General features: G+C 37.2%; 1 protein-coding gene across 2 annotated transcripts in view; it reads left to right on the plus strand.

Moving 5' to 3' along the window:
* Nucleotides 1-12,555, plus strand: part of RTKN2 (rhotekin 2) — an 81,447-nt gene that overhangs the window by 39,790 nt on the left and 29,102 nt on the right. The gene's annotated exons all lie outside the window — the stretch shown is intronic.

Consider the following 12,555-nt stretch of genomic DNA (forward strand, 5'->3'; position numbering starts at 1 on the left):
GACTTTTTCAGATTTTGGAATATTTGCATGTACATAATTAGGTAACTTGGGGATGGCACCCAGGACTAAACGTTATATATATACATACATATATATACATACATACACATACACATACCTTATAGCCTAAAGGTAATTTTCCATGATATTTTTAATAATTTTGTGCATAAAACAAAGTTTTGACTTCAAACATCACATGAAGTCAGGTGTAGAATTTTCCACTTGTGGTGTCATATAGGCATTCAAAAAGTTTCAGATTTTGGGGCATTTCAGATTTTCAGAGTAGAGATGCTTAGCTTGTATCTACCAAAAAAATGAAATGTTGTTGGAAAGGAACTACGTGCATGTCAAGGTATTTCTTTATATATTAATCTACTAATTAAATTGCTCTATGTATGTCATGCTTTATTCTTATGGAAAATATTTTATCTCTTTTTAATAAAACCACATTATCGTTATCATACTTAACTAAAAAAAAATAAGTCCTTTATATCCAGTCTATATTCATATTGCCCAATATTGGAAAAAAATCCTGTTTTGATTTGTTCAAATCGGAATCCAAACAAGGTCTACAATATTACATTAAAGTGAATCTTTTAAGTTTCTTTTAACCTACTACAATTTCCTGTCCTATTTTTTTCTTGTCATTATTTATCGAAGAGACTAGGTCTTGTAGAATTTTCCATATTTTGAATTTAGTTGATTGCATCTTTGTGGTCTTTTTTTACATTTTTTTCTGGCCCTTGTATTTCCTATAACCTTGCAGTTAGATCTAGAGGACTGATTAGGTTCAGTTCTCTTTTAGGGGAATACTATTCATATTATTAGATGTACTTCCTACTAGCTTCTAGTAGGAGGCTTTGTCCCACTTTGAGTAATGTTGAAATTGATCAGTGGGTTTAAGTGTTGCCAGCCTAACCTATCAGGTATAAAGTTCTCTATCAGTCTTTTATCTAATGGTTTTTAGCAGTCAAGGCTCATCATTTATTATTATGGATTATAATTTGGTGACTTTATATATCTGTCCTGCATTTTTCTTCCAAACTGGAATTCTTGCAAAGAACGTGTCCTTGTAAACTCTCTGGATACAACTACAATAACATTGGTGGAGGAAAGGGAAGAAAAAAATGCCTGATTCTTCTGTTTACTAGATTTTAGAATATTAAGTTGAAACCGTAGCAATCATGGAGGTGATCAGTGTTGTTTTATTTGAACTCTTGCATTGTCTTTTCTTTTCTTTTCCTTTTTTTTTTTTTTAAGACAAGTCTGGATCTGTTGCCCAGTCTGGAGCGCAGTGGAGCTCTCAGCTCACTGCAGCCTCAGCCTCCTGAGTAGCTAGGACTACCAGCACATGCTGCTGCGCCTGGTGGCTAATTTTTGTATTTTTCTTGTAGAGAGAGTGTTTCACCACATTGCTCAGGCTGATCTCAACCTCCTGGGCTCAAACAATCATTCGCTTGCCTCAGCTTCCCAAAGTGCTGGGATTACAGGTGTGAGGCCACCACACCCAGCCTTGAATTTTTATAATGTTTGTGTTTCAATCTGCTATTCTCTTTGATGCCCAAGTTGTTCATCTTTGATCAGTGGGAAACCGTTAAACTGACTTCTACATCCTTTGAGACAACCTAATCTTTGATAGCTTTTTTGCTTTCTGACACAGTAAGATGTTCCCCTTTCACCTTATATTTTTCTGCCAAGACTTGGAATCACCATTTCTCCAAGGAGCGTGGTTTCCTTCAGATACCTTCTTTAAACATTGTATTTGTTTCTTCACAAATAGTTTTATGTTGATGTTTCTTTGGAACACTGTTGATCAAGCTGCATTCCTAGAATTTCTTTGCATGTTTCGTAGAGTTGGCTCTTCAGCATGTCAATAATTTTACTATAATTATAAAAAGCAAAATATTTGAGGTATAGATCCTGGAAACACCAGTCATCAAAATTTAATTAAATTACTCTTTTCATGTGAGATGTATTACATGCAAAATATACTTTGGCACTCTAGCATAGTGTCTTTCAATCTCTTTGGATTGATGCTTATGCTAAAAAAAATACATTTTACATCATGACTGAGTGCACAGTTATGTAAGCAGATAGATTTTATGAAGTAATTCTTAACCCTTTCTATTTACAATATAATTATCAGGCATTTTCTTATTCTGTTGCTTTCAGTTTTTTTAATGCTGTTTGTAAATCATTAAATTGATTTCATGACCCATGAATCAGTCCCAGTCCACATTCTGAAAAACAGTCATAGAAGATGTCTTTCCAATATAAATGTCATTTAAAAGGAGGCAAGAGACCTTTCATTTTCTTCTCTTAGATCTTAGACCATCTTGAAAACTTTTCTGCATTAATATTATATCAAGGATTTGCTGGAAGGTACTTTAATTCAGTCATAAGGTGGTGGAATTAATTCTTTTTGATGATTAGATAAACAATTCTATTTCCAGGTTTAAACAGGTTTTAGTGCAGAAAGAGACCTTAGAGATAATTACCCAGTTCAATAATTTTTACATTTTTTAAGTAGCAAAACTCCTATTTTAAAAATGACAGGACCAGTAGTGTCTCGTATCCAACTGCACTATATGATAGAAACGTTACATTTTTTCCCTCACTTTCTCATATGAAAGGCAAAGATGTTCATACACAATCATTTCTTTTTAGAAAGCTTTTCAGAAACATTTCTGGAGTTTCATGCACCTTTGCAGCATGTAAAAACAGTGAATGTACTTCCTAAATAGTTTAAAACCTCATTGTATGGCCATGAATACTCAATTTTTAATTTCTGTAATTTATTACTTCTGTAACCCGAGAGATTAATTTACTCTCTTTTTGTTTTTCCTTCTGTAATAATAATAAATAATAATATCTCAATTCCATAGGATAATTATGAGATTTAATAAGACAATTCATGGATTTGGTTTATAAAGGAAGCATTTTATAGTAACCTCTGTTACCATTATGGTTATTATTTTTACTGTCCCCAGACCAGTGCTTTTTCTAGGCCTTTTTTTTTTTTTTAAACTCATGGTAAAACTTCACGGTTTAGAAACTTGACATAGGATTATAAAATGTAGCCACATTTTTTCATTTAAACTATGTTTATAATTTTATAGGAGATCATTTAAATGATGTTAGAAACTATATTTAAGGCCGGGGGCAGTGGCTCATACCTGTGATCCCAACACTTAGGGAGGCTGAGGCAGGCAGATTGCCCAGGAGTTCGTGACCAGTCTGGGCACCAGGGTGAAACCCTTCTCTAGTAAAAATACAAAAAACCAGCCCAGGTCTAGTCTCAACTACCCAGGAGGCTGAAGTAGGAGGATCACCGGAGCCTGGGAGGTTGAGGCTATAGTGAGCTGTGTGATCATGCTGAGAGAGAGAAGAGGAGAGGCGAGGGGAGGGGAGAGGAGAGGAGAGGGGGAGAGAGGGAGGGAGAGAGAGAGAGAGGAGAGAGAGAGAGAGAGAGGAGAGAGAGAGAGAGAGGAGAGAGAGAGAGAGAGAGAGAGAGAGAAGAGGAGAGGCGAGGCGAGGGGAGGGGAGAGGAGAGGAGAGGAGAGGGGGAGAGAGGGAGGGAGAGAGAGAGAGAGAGAGAGAGAGAGAGAGAGAGAGAGAGAGAGAGAACCGTATTTAATCTGTATTTCTTTTTGAAGCCTAGAGGAATTTTTGAGAATAAATTTTTGTGCATTAAGTTCTTTTTACTAGATAGGCATATTTATCTTGGAGTATCTATTTTCCTGTTCAGAATTTTTCATTCTATTTGGTTTATTCTTGAATCCAAACACTAATTTTCTTTATGAACATTTCCCCCTTGAAACTTGCATGTCATTTGTTTATTTGATACCATTAAAGTTGGTTAAAAGATAAAATAAAACCTTTTACAGCATTTCACAAATCATGTCCTTCTAATACCAGCATTTTGTTGATACTGTAGTATGACCCTAGAGTCTGCTAGGTTAACTCATAGCCCAGGACTACTCTTACCTGATGCTTCCTTAACTGGACCACTTCAGCACCATGGTAGGAGTTTAAAATTCAGGATGCATAAGGAGATCATTTTGTGTATTTAAGTGATCTAGGTCAATGTGAAGATTTCTAATACAGATTTTAGTCTTTAACCAAAATGGACACATATAAAATGATAAAATTTTCCCTAGTAATATGACATGTGACTAAATATAGCCGTTCTTCCTGACAAGAGTGCATTTTTTAGACTACCATTTAAAGCAGCCATTTTTTTTCATAACATTCCCTTTCCTCCAAAAAAATGTTGTAACAATTGGCCTATTTGATAGAAAAAAAATGTAGCTGATTAAACTTTTGGGAACTCAATATTGGGGTTGGCTAAAAGGAATGAGTGTAATGTTTTAGAAAGAAAATGTTATCCTGACAAGAATGTTTTAAAAGTGAGGTCACTGTTGGTTTTGGAAGCACTGGCATTGTAGTTAGTCATGTTTTAAAAATGAAGCAACTTGAAATACCATAAAGTATTGTTTGATCTGAAAGAAGACAGTGAACATTTTTGGTAATTTTTAGTATGCTCCCTGATAAGATTCATTTATTCATTTTATTGTAGACTTTAGCTTACTAAAATTCCTTTAGGCAGACTTTCCCAGTGCATCTAATAGCTGAATTAACTATTTTATGCTCCTTGATAACTATTTAGTACATTATTCTTTAACTATACATCATTCTAAACAATCATCTTGTGAAAACTGGTAAACTTCAGAGTGATTATTTACTTGACAAAAGATGTATTGTTTCTTAAAAATAAACCACTAATATTACATCTTAAATATGATTAAAGTTATGAAACATGTATCCTAACACTTGTTCAGAATACATGGATTATTTATGTTTTGAGGAACGAGACTTAAAGATTTGGTGATGTGACAGATAATACAGTTTGTAAACGTAACTAAGGAGTTACTCAACTATTGTACATAATTAATTAAATCATTGTAGAAATGATTATCCAGCAGTTATGTCATCTGGTAAATTCAAAGGTTAATAGATCCCTGCACTCAAAATTCTTCCAGTTTAGTAAAATGTAGTCACTATTTGTTTTAAAAGAAAAAATATCTTAAACTATTTCTTAATGAGTTATAAAGCCAATATGATACACTGGGGCTCTCTTTCCAGTATACCTCTTGCTAGCTACAGGCAAGTCAGTTACATTCTCTGAACATCAGTTTCTTCATCTGAAAATGTGGAACAAAATATCTGCCCTGCCTATCTCTAGTAGTTTTTTGGAACCTTAAAAAAGATGTTGCTTGTCAAAGTGCCTTAAACTGCACATAGAGATGAAGTATGACAATGCTTTGCATGCAGTTGATTCCTAGGGGTGGTTTTCATCCTGTTACCACTTAACCACATTAATCATTTTGTTAGAAAAATAATAGGCCCAGTGCAGTCACTCATGCCTGTAATCTCAGCACTTTGGGAGGCTGAGGTGGGTGGATCACCTGAGGTCAGGAGTTTGAGACCAGCATGGCCAACGTGGTGAAACTCTGTCTCTGCTAAAAAAAAAAAAATACAAAAAATTAACCAGGCATGGTGGCGAGCACCTGTAGTCCCAGCTACTTGGGAGGCTGATGCAGGAGAATCACTTGAACCCAGGAGGCAGAGGTTGCAGTGAGCCGAGATCGTGCCATTGCACTGCAGCCTGGGCAACAAGAGCGAGACTCCGTCTCAAAATACAAAAAGAAAAAGAAAAAAAGAAAAAAAATAGAAACTTGGAAATAGAACCTAGAAGGAAAAAAAGTTAGTCATAGTTTACTCTAAACCAAATACTTCTTATCAGTTTAAGCTGATATTTTACTTTCAGGTTTTTAAATGTCTAGCTTTTGGGGATATTTAGATAATAATTATACTGCACATTCAACCTTCTTCAGAATTTATTACAGTCTTTACATAATTATTTTGATGGCCACATTATCTGTTAGTTGACTATATCATAGTTTAACTGTTTTTAGAGGAGGCTCTCAATAATTTTTTTCATGTTGTTATGTGTCACTCATTGGAAATAGAGGTAAATGTCTTACATATTAACCTTAAAGTAGTTAAAAGATGTCTCAGTCACAATCATTTCTTAAGGCCCAAGAAAAAAATTTAAACATATAGTTTGGTTATCACATAATTTTAGTCAATTCTGCCACACAAATTGCCTTCTAAACATGCCATCTCTTCAGTGCACCCAGTACAGATGCAGCGAATAACATAGTTCCTTCCTGTGCACACTAGTAGCAGTGTTTAACATTCTACAGTATATTGAAATGACTCTTCCTAAAGTGAAGACTACTCCAATTTTTTTAGTGGTCAATGAGAATAAATTACAGTGTTGGTCCTCAAAATAAAACCCAAAGGTGTCTTCATTCTCTTTCTGTATCCTACCATTTCAGATATTTTTCTTGATCGACTTAACATACATGTGTTAAGAATAATACAAGTATTAGCCCATGTAATACCTTGACCTCTCGGTTTCATGACCTTGCCCCAGTAATTTTGTCCTCTTTCAATTTCAGCCATCTACCCCGTGATTGCATTCTAGATCTTGTCATTACTAGTAATTGCATGTCCTCTGTAATCTTTGTAGTAGGTATCCCTCTCTCTCCACCATCTCCCACATTTCCAGGTTCTTCCCTTCAGTACTCTGACTCCAGCTTAGGATACATAATTTACTGTTTTATCCTTTCCTAGCATCTCTCTTGTCATACTTTCCTTAGAAAAACTCCAACCTTGGTTAACTCCTACTTTTAGCTCCTATGCACTCGTACTCATGAGGAATAGATGAAGAAGCAAGAGAAAAACACAGTTATATACTTCCTGGTCTTACTTGAGATACATAATCCCTAACCTTAAGTGGGTTCTCAGTATGACTGAGCAATTCTGTTTCTACAGTCTTCTACTTTACCTCTCTTCAAGGTAAGTATTTCACATGTCTCCTCTCTAACCGCTAATATTTTTTGTTTCATATGTCATTGATATTACTGAAGTAATTGGGAGAGAACTTAAATATCCTCCATCCTCCAAACCTGCCAGCCTACCCACATCTGCCTCAGTGTTTGCTGTTTCCTTTCTTGTGACCTGCCTTCACCTCATCTAAGGCCTGTCTACTCGTGCATTAGATCCCATCTTCTCACTCACAGTAGGCTCCTGTATGTTTCCTCCCCTCCTATCCTACATCACCAACTTTCGTACAGCACCATTTCTGTATACTTATAAGCATGCTGAAATACCTTCAATTTCTTAACTATCCTTCTTGGAAAATAATTTTTTATATTCCTATCTCCACTTCCTCTTCTGCCATTCTCTATTGAACTATTTCATTTGGCTTACCTAATGTTACCTCCATCCCGTCCTACAGAAAATACTCTCGTCAAGGTCAACAGTGATCTAATGTTGCCACATTTGATTGTCAGTTTCCTGGACCTTTTGGTATTAACACAATTGATCACTCTCCTTGAAATACTATTTTTATATGCCGTCTAGAATGACACTTTCTTGATTCTTCTTCAACCTCAGTAACCATTTATTCATTGCCTGTCTCCTTTGTTCATTGCTCTTCATTTAATGGAGTGCTTGTGTCCCATTATTTGCTCCTTGGATTTCACCTAACTAACTTTCATTAAATTTCATGTATATACTGATAACTCCCAAATTTATATCTCCAATACCTATTCCTCTTCTAACTCCAGATTCATATATCCAGTTGCCTGGATGCATCTAGATACTGAAAACAATCTCAAATAATGCATGTAGATATCAAAAACAATCTCAAACGTACTTGCCCCAAACTGAATTCTTACCTCCTGTATCTGTTTCTCTCTCAGTCAGCCTCATTTCAGTTAATAACAATTCCATTTTTCTGGTTGCTTGGACCAGAGGCCTTGGAGATGTCTTTAATTCTTTCCTTGCTTTCACGTCCTGTCTTTGCACTAAAACTTAGAGAATGTATCAGGAATCTGAACCACTTCTCACCACCCTACTACCACCATTTTATTCCAGGCCTGCAACAGCTCTTGCCTGGTCAATTTCAGTAACCGTTTAGTTGGTGTCTCCATTTTTCACTCCTGGCCTCTCTAGTCTGTTCTCCACACAGCAGCCAAGGGATCATTTAATTTTCATACAAGTCAGATCATAGTACATGACTCTGCTCGGAACCTACCATTTGCTGCACATTTCACTCCAAATCCACTGTTCCTTACCATGCCCCACCAGGACTGTGGTATTGACTGTCTGTCTGCCCCCTGCTTGCCTTTTGGACATCTCAAATCACTCTGCCTCCTTCACTACTCCAGTCACACTGTCCTCCTTGTTTGTCAAACACACCTAGCATGTACTCACCTTAGCCTTTATATGTATTGTCCTCTGCCTGAAATACTCTTCCTTCTGTTCTTCTCGTGGCTCCTTTCTTCCTTTCAGGTTTTCACTCAAGTGTTACTTTTGCAGATAGGCCTTCTTCTCCTTGGGCCATCTGAAATAGCAGTCTCCCCTCACCTTAATTCCTTCACCATGCTTTACTTAGCTTCATGGGCCTGATATATATTTTTCTATCTATTTTTCTTCCTGTATAAGACAGGAAAAGTAGATAAATATATAAATGTATGTTTACATATTTATACATTCTCCTCCCCCATTTCGTTGATTATTGTAGTTTTAACACCTGGAACAGTGCCTGGCAAATGCAGGCAACCCCACTTATTGTCAATAATCTTTTCTTGAAAATAACATATTCTGCCCTAAAGTGCTCACAGTGAGTCTACATCCCATTGTTTAAGTGGGAAACATTATAATGTGTTATCAATTTAAAACTCCTGTCTAGTTTTCTAAAATATAGTTCCATAAAACTCATTTATCAGGGACAAATTATTATGTTGGGATAATGCTTAACATATTGAACCCTGATAACCAAACAACTAATACGAATGTTAGTAGGCAGTTCGTGTGTAATCACATTTGCTCTTCCATTGTAGTTGCTGTTCTCAATTACTTTGATTGCTTTTTATTTATTTATTTTTGAGACAAGATCTCTTTCTGTCACTCAGGCTGTGGTGCAGTGGCACGATCTTGGCTCGCTACAGCCTCCACCTCCCGGGTTCCAGCGATTCTTCTGCCTCAACCTCCCAAAGTTCTGGGATTATAGGCGTGAGCCACCATGCCCAGCCTACTTTGGTTCTTTCTCCACAGTTTTAATACTTCAACTTCTTTGGGATTCATTTTGTGAACAATAGGAAAAAATAAGAGCTTACTGTAAAAGACACTGTAGAAACTTGTTCAGAATGAGTGAATAATAGCAGAGAATGGCCACTTGTCCCTCTTTTAGTTCTAGCAGCAGTGAAGATTTGTTGATACATAGTGAACTTTTGAAAAGCCTAAGTGTGAGTCTGACATTATACCGGTTCAGAACTGTAACTCAAAAATATACTCATGCATTGTTTTGTTTAAAATGTTATGTTGAAATATGGAGACAAACATAAATTTTCGTATATAAACATTGACCAAAAACACTGGGTATAGAGAGTTATCTTTGGTCTGTAATGACTATATAGTAAAAGCCAAGAGGCATTCTCCAAGGGAGTAGTATTCTGTGGAGTATGCTGTTATTTATTGAAGTGCATGCATACGTTGCATACTTACTAAGTGTATGCATATTTTTTCTTTGTAATACAGAAATCTTATTAAAGATTTAGTAAGAAACAAAGGAGGTGTATGAAACATAACACCTAGCACAATTAATATAAATTCTCGTCAGATATCACTGTCTTCTATATCTCTCTTTGTCTCTCTCTCTCTTTTAATATACTTATTGATGTTTTGAGATTTTACTGATTTGAAAAAAAAAAATCAAGAAAATCATGAAAAAAATTAGGATTACTAGCATACAACATACAGTTGTTGCTGGGTGTGGTGGCTCACTCCTGTAATCCCAGCACTTTGGGAGGCCAAGGTGGGCGGATCACGAGGTCAGGAGATCGAGACCATCCTGACTAACATGGTGAAACCCCATCTCTACTAAAAATACGAAAAATTAGGCAGGCGTGGTGGCAGGCGCCTGTAGTCCCAGCTACTCAGGAGGCTGAGGCAGGAGAATGGTGTGAACCCGGGAGGCGGAGCTTGCAGTGAGCCAAGATCGCGCCACTGCACTCCAGCCTGGGTGATAGAGTGAGACTCCGTCTCAAAAAAAAAAAAAAAAAGACAGAAAATACAGTTGTTACTGAACATAAATTCACTTTTTATCACCACAAAGTGCCAGAATATGAAATACATCATGAGAAATTCTAGGTGTTTTGGTAAGAGTGCTATTTTAACATAAGTACCACAAAGGGAACTATAATGGAAAAAAATGGAATGCGTGTAATGAAGTCCTCCATGTTCTCACACTATAGATAAAACCCTCAAATCTCTGATGTAGATAACCAGAAGAAGGAGATTCATTCTGTGAAAAATAAACAAAGCTGGATGCTAATTAAAGTGGTAAGGACAGATTTGAATCAGTAATGTGCCATTACAGTAAGAAGAGTCACACATGAACTGCACTAAACTTTGATTTGTGTAGAGGCGACTGGGCATTTTAAAGGGAGAATAAGGAAATTGGGAGAGGTTGAGTCAGACTCAGAGTTAGCTAAGTGAAAAGTTCCAGATAGTGAGAAGAGGGAATTGGTCCATGTGGAACCCACCTGGGTATTCTAGCTGGTATTTATCAAAATTAGTGTCCTACCCTCCCACAGAGACTGAAAGACAAAGGCACTGTTTTCAGCTGTTGGCTGGAACAAACAATAAGTTCTTTTGTCAGCCTTGAGTTTTCTCAGGCAGGCACTTTAAGAAGACATCTTAGGGATGCAACTTTGAGCTGCAAGAAACAATGCTAGTGATTGTTCAGGTCCTTAGAGGGCCAGGTTGAGGCCTAGTTGAGAAAAGGACTCAGAGGAGTGTGGCTGGAGTTTGGTCAAGAAGACAGCCTTTGTCCCTGGGAAATTAATGTAAATCAGACCCTATCATTCCACTTTTTATCAACTTTCCTACTATACTTAGAATTAAATCCACCCCTCTTCCAGGGCGCACAGAGCCTTCAGGTGAGCTCATCACTGCCTGTATTTCGAGCCTTGCATTGCACCATGCTTGCTGCTTGCCTGTTGTGCACCAGCCACACTGGTTTTCCTTCAGCCCTCCCTTTGCACATACTCACTCTGCTTGGAATGTTTTCCTGCATTCTTTGCTTGGCTAGATTCTTTTATGACTGGATAACTGTTACTTCCTCAGAAAATCCTTCCCCAGTTCACCTACCTACCACAGGTCCTCAGTTTTCTCATCTCCTTTGTTTCTTTCATAGAAAAAGTTGCATTCCAACTTGCAAATGCTGGTATTTGGTTTATTCCTATGCCTACTCTTTTTTTCGTTCTGCCTGCATCAGAATGTAATGCTGGATCTTGTTTACCATTGAATGCCCATCACCTAGCATTGGACTTGGCACATTTTAAGTGTTCAGTAAATATTTATTAAATGAATGGGGACCCCGGTGGCTCACGCCTGTGATCCCAGCACTTTGGGAGGCCAAGGCGGGCAGAGCACATGGTCAGGAGATTGAGACTATCCTGGCTAACAGGGTGAAACCCAGTCTCTACTAAAAAGACAAAAAATTAGCCAGGCGTGGTGGCGGGCGCCTGTAGTCCCAGCTACTCGGGAGGCTGAGGCGGGAGAATGGTGTGAACCCGGGAGGCGGAGCTTGCAGTGAGTCAAAAAAAAAAAAAAAAATAACAAATGAACGGGGACCCTTCAGAGAAACATTGGTGTGAATTAAAACAAATAATTTGCAGGTTTTTATTGACAAAATATAGAGATAAACTTGTATCATCAAAAAATGTCATCTGTAATATCTCAATTTTTTTTGTGGTGAAGCATTCTTGAGTATACATTCAGAGGCATTAAGTATATTCACATTGTACAACCATCACCACCCTCCATCTCCAGAAGTTTTTCATCTGCTCAAGCTGAAATTCTGCACCCACCCTACACTAATTCCTTATTCTTTCCTCCTGGCAGCCACCATTCTAGATTCCATCTCTATGAATTTCACTACTCTAGGTACCTCTTATAAGAGAAATCATATAGTGTTTGTCCTTTTGTGACTGGCTTATTTCACTTAGCTTAATGTCTTCAAGATTCATCCATGTTGTAGTGTGTCCGAATTTTCTTCTTTTTTAAGGCTGAATAATATTCCATTATGTATATGTATGTGTATGTACACACACACAAACACACACCCTACATTTTGCTGATTCTTTCATCCCTGGATAGACACTTGGGTTTCTTCTACCTTTAGGCTATTGTGAATAATGTTGCTGTGAACATGGGTGTACAAATATCTGAGTCTCTGCTCTCAGTTCTTTTGGGTGTATATCAGAGTAGAATTGCTGGATCAGTAATTTTATTTCTTATTTTTTGAGGAACCACCAAAATGTTTTCCACGGAGGCTGTATCATTTTACATTCCCACCAGCAATGTACAAGGGTTCTAGTTTATCCACATACCAGCTAACATGTGTTTCTGGTT

This window comes from Trachypithecus francoisi, unplaced genomic scaffold (assembly GCF_009764315.1).
Source record: "Trachypithecus francoisi isolate TF-2019V2 unplaced genomic scaffold, Tfra_2.0 Lachesis_group9, whole genome shotgun sequence".
NCBI classification, from domain to species: Eukaryota; Metazoa; Chordata; class Mammalia; order Primates; family Cercopithecidae; genus Trachypithecus; species Trachypithecus francoisi.